This window comes from Amaranthus tricolor, chromosome 8 (genome assembly GCF_026212465.1).
Source record: "Amaranthus tricolor cultivar Red isolate AtriRed21 chromosome 8, ASM2621246v1, whole genome shotgun sequence".
NCBI lineage: Eukaryota > Viridiplantae > Streptophyta > Magnoliopsida > Caryophyllales > Amaranthaceae > Amaranthus > Amaranthus tricolor.
In genome coordinates this window covers 14,930,374-14,934,603 of record NC_080054.1, presented here as the reverse complement: position 1 = coordinate 14,934,603, position 4,230 = coordinate 14,930,374, and positions in this window count along the sequence as shown.

The window sequence follows — 4,230 nt, the reverse complement described above, 5'->3', positions numbered from 1 at the left end:
GGAAATCTATACTTTCATTTGGGAGATGAGCTTGAAAACACAAATTGTGATGCAATTCAAATTTTTCATGGTGTTTTATGATAGAGTTCATTTGTGCTTATTTGTGATTTTTGGGTTGATATCATTATTGGATACGGTGTTTATTGGTTTTTCATGAGGTGTTTGTGTTAACTTTAGTCTTGGGTCACTTGCTATCCTCTACTTTAGCGCCACATTCCCTAATGTATCCCACCTTAACCCAAAGCCAACGTTACAACCTTTCATAAACCTTTTCGACTTGGTCTGATCAGTTTTGTAACACCCCGTAATTTATCGGGTTCAAAAAGATAATAAAATAAAATAAAATAAATAAGTATTATTAAATTTTAATTATATACATTGATAATTATAAGAAATAAAATAAGATAATTTTTAACGGTAACGTATTTTATCGCGTACGTTGTTATTGCGTGGCGTTTTTTTCTGTTTTAAGAATAATATAATAATTACTTAATTAATTAATTAAAAAAATTAAGGGAAGGGGGAAGGTGGATGGTTGTGACTTGTGAGGAGTAGGGGAGGAGTCTTGTAACTCCTCTCATAATTGTGTATTATGGCACATTAAGTTCATTGTTTTAATTGAATCCTTAAGATTCATTTGAATTCCTTATCATTCTAGCTTTTCAAGAGAACACAAAATTCAGAAAAATTCTTCCTTCTTCCTTCTTGTTTCGGCTCACTTCAAAAGAAAAAAAAATTCTTTTGTTCCATTCAATCTTTTGATCAAAGGGGTTAGTTTAATTGAATTGTTAATTATAGATTTTATATATTAGATTTCTAAGATGAATTATATTTTATGTATGATGATATCCTATGACTTTTAGGAGGATTGAGTATATTTTCTTTATATGTAATTTGCTCTAATAATCCTTTAACAAACTTCAATTGTTAAATGGATTAAGTTATGTTTCTTTCAAAAAAAAAAAAAAACTTGTTGATCAATATTCTTTAACAAAATTTAAATTTGTTATAAAAATTATAAATTTAGTTATATTGATATTTAAATAAATTTCTTATGGTTTACATTTCTCTAACAAAATTTCAATTTGTTAGAAGAAATTTAAAAGGTATGGATCAAGTAATGTAGTCATCCAAGAATTTATAAATCCTTTAGCAAAATTGATTTGCTTGAAGGATTGTGTTTATATATATTTCTTGATTTAAAAGGGTGATTTGGTTTTATGATTCTCTACAAAATTTTAATTTGTTAAGAGAATTAAGTATTTAATTTAATTATCATGATTTATGGAATTTTAAGTTTCTTTAAGGATTTTGTGGATGGGCATGTTTCTTTTTATTTAATGACTTATATGCTTTGTTGATGGGGTTTTGTGTATTAATATATGTGTGGAAATGTCAAGTGGTTGTGTGATAGGAAGATTGGTCTTGTTTGTTTTATCTTAGTAGCTGAGAATGTGGTCTTGTTTGTTTTATCTTAGTAGTTGTGAATGTGGTCTTGTTAGATTTATTTTGGTCATGAGATTTAAAGGGTTAATAATTTGAATAATGTATATATAAAATCATAATAATAATAAAATAAAATAAAATAAAATAAATAGGAAAAAGAACAAGTGAAAAAAAACGTATTTGCTGCTTATCATTTGCTGCGATTTTTGCATATACGCAGCAAAAAATAGGAAAAAGAACAAGAAAAAAAAAACATTAATTGCTGCGGTTCTATGCCTTGAGCGCAGCAAATACTCAGTTGAACATATAAATGCTGCGGTTTGATGTGTGCCCACAGCAAATACTATTCTCAAATGCTGCGGTTTGTGTTGTGCCCGCAGCAAATAGGCCTTAAATTTTAATAACTGCTGCGGTTGTGGTCTTTATTCGGAGCAATTAAGTTTACTAAAATGGCGCCATTTATATTTTAACGTTTATATTTTCATGAGAAATAACCCTTCGGTTTCCTTATACTGCACGCACAAAACGAACACGCATACTGTTTTCCTTCGTTCTCCTTATAATTCGTTCCATTCCAGACTTCTTCAAACTTCTCTTGTTCATTATCAAACTTCAAACTTCGAATTTTCATAAACTTCGATACAGTACAGCGGTTTTTTTCTTCTACTATTCTTGTTCATCATCATTCTTCAAAACCGTTCTTGTTCATCATCATTGTTCAAAACCGTTCTTGTTCATTATCAAATTAAACTTCAAACTTAGAATTTTCATAAACTTCGAAAACATATACAGTACATCGGTTTTCTTCTATTGTTCTTCAAGGTATTATTTTTTCAAGCTTAATTTAAGTTCTTTAACCTTCATTATGTTTTAGGGATTTAGTTTTTTTATACTAATTTTTTTTCATTGTATAGGTTATACACAACCCACCAAAACCCACGAAATTCAAGGTATCTTTTTCATTTTGATTTTGTAAGTTAGGTTTAAATTTGTCATACTTTATGAATGTGTATGTTGTTGTTGTTTTTAAGTTTTAAATTTATCATATATATCATGTTTTGTTATATTTTTAAGTAATTTCTTCATTTTATTTATCAATGTGTTGTTTTTATGTTTTAAATTTATCATAATTTATTTCTAGTTTGTAAATTAGGTTTAATTAGGGTTGTTTATGGTTAAATGAATGAGTTGTTGATATGAATGTTAATTAGTTGTCCAAGTTTATGAATGTGATTTTATTTTTATTGTTTTTCTATGAATATTAATTATGGTTACTATAATAAACATCATTTGGACAGTTTAAAAAACATTGTGTTATTATTTGGGTTAATTAGTATTAAATGAATGATTATTACTTAATTTTGTGGTTATTTAGAGTTCGTTAAGTATATATGTGTAAAAGTTGTGTATTAATTTTGTTTGAAATCAATTAATCACACTAATTAGGATGACAAACGATAGTTCTTGGATGTATGGAAGCATTGAATCGTCGGAATTTATTGATGGCGTATTAGAATTTTGTAGTATTGCGGTTGAACATCAAGTTAGGACGGGGGGATTTTGTTTTTATTGCCCATGTGTCAGTTGTGGCAATGAATCAAAGGTAAATAGTGTTGATATCCTTAGGAAGCACATACTTCGACGTGGGTTTAGGCCTTAATATCATGTTTGGGTTTGGCATGGTGAGGAGGGAGTTTACAAAGAGAAAAAGTGTTGTTGAGGACGTCAATATGTGGCCGATGTCAATGAGGATGTAGTAGATCATGTTGATGGGTATGAGACAGATGAAGAGATTGTCGATGAGGATGTGGATCATGTTGATGAGATGATGGAGGGAGTCGAGGATGAGTTAGGAAAACGTCCTCGTGTTTTTGACTTGTTGACAGAGGCTTCTCAAAATCCTTCGTACCCTGGATGTACAAAGTTCACCAAACTAATAGCAGTGTTGACAATTTTCAACATTAAGTCAAAGTTCAATTGGAGTGACGCTAGTTTCACAATGTTATTAGAAGCGTTAGGTGAGAAGCTTCCTGAGGGAAATGAACTTCCAAAGTCGACATATTATGCCAAAAAGCTTATGTGTCCTTTCAGCTTAGAGTACCAGAAGATTCATGCGTGTCCGAATGATTGTGTGTTGTATCGGAATGAAAACGAGAACTTAGAAGAGTTTCCTAGGTGTGGGTTATCGCGCTATAAGTGTAAAGGGGTTCGGGCTGCTAAAGGGCCCCCGGCTAAGGTATTGTGGTATCTTCCAATAATACCTAGATTCAAGCGCTTGTTTTCTATAAAGAAAGATGCGTTAAATTTGAGGTGGCATGCAGATAGGGTGAAGAAAGTTCACTTGCTCACACATCCATCTGATTCTCCGGAGTGGAAGAGTATTGATAGGTTGCATAAGACTTTTGGGCATGAGGTTCGTAATTTAAGGCTCGGACTGTGTACGGATGGAATGAACCCATTCGGCAATCTTAGTTCTCAACATAGTACTTGGCCGGTACTTTTAGTGATCTATAAGTTGCCACCTTGGTTGTGTATGAAGCGTAAGTACATAATGCTTTCGCTTCTTATCTCGGGTCCTAAACAACCTGGCAATGACATAGATGTGTATCTTGCACCTCTCGTTGAGGATTTGAGAAAGATGTGGGATGAAGGCGTTTCAGTGTTTGATGCATATGCTAATGAGGAGTTCACCTTGCGTGCAATGCTTTTATGCACCATTAATAATTTTCCGGCATATGGCAACTTATCGGGGTATAAGAAGAAAGGGAAGAAAGCATGCCCAAT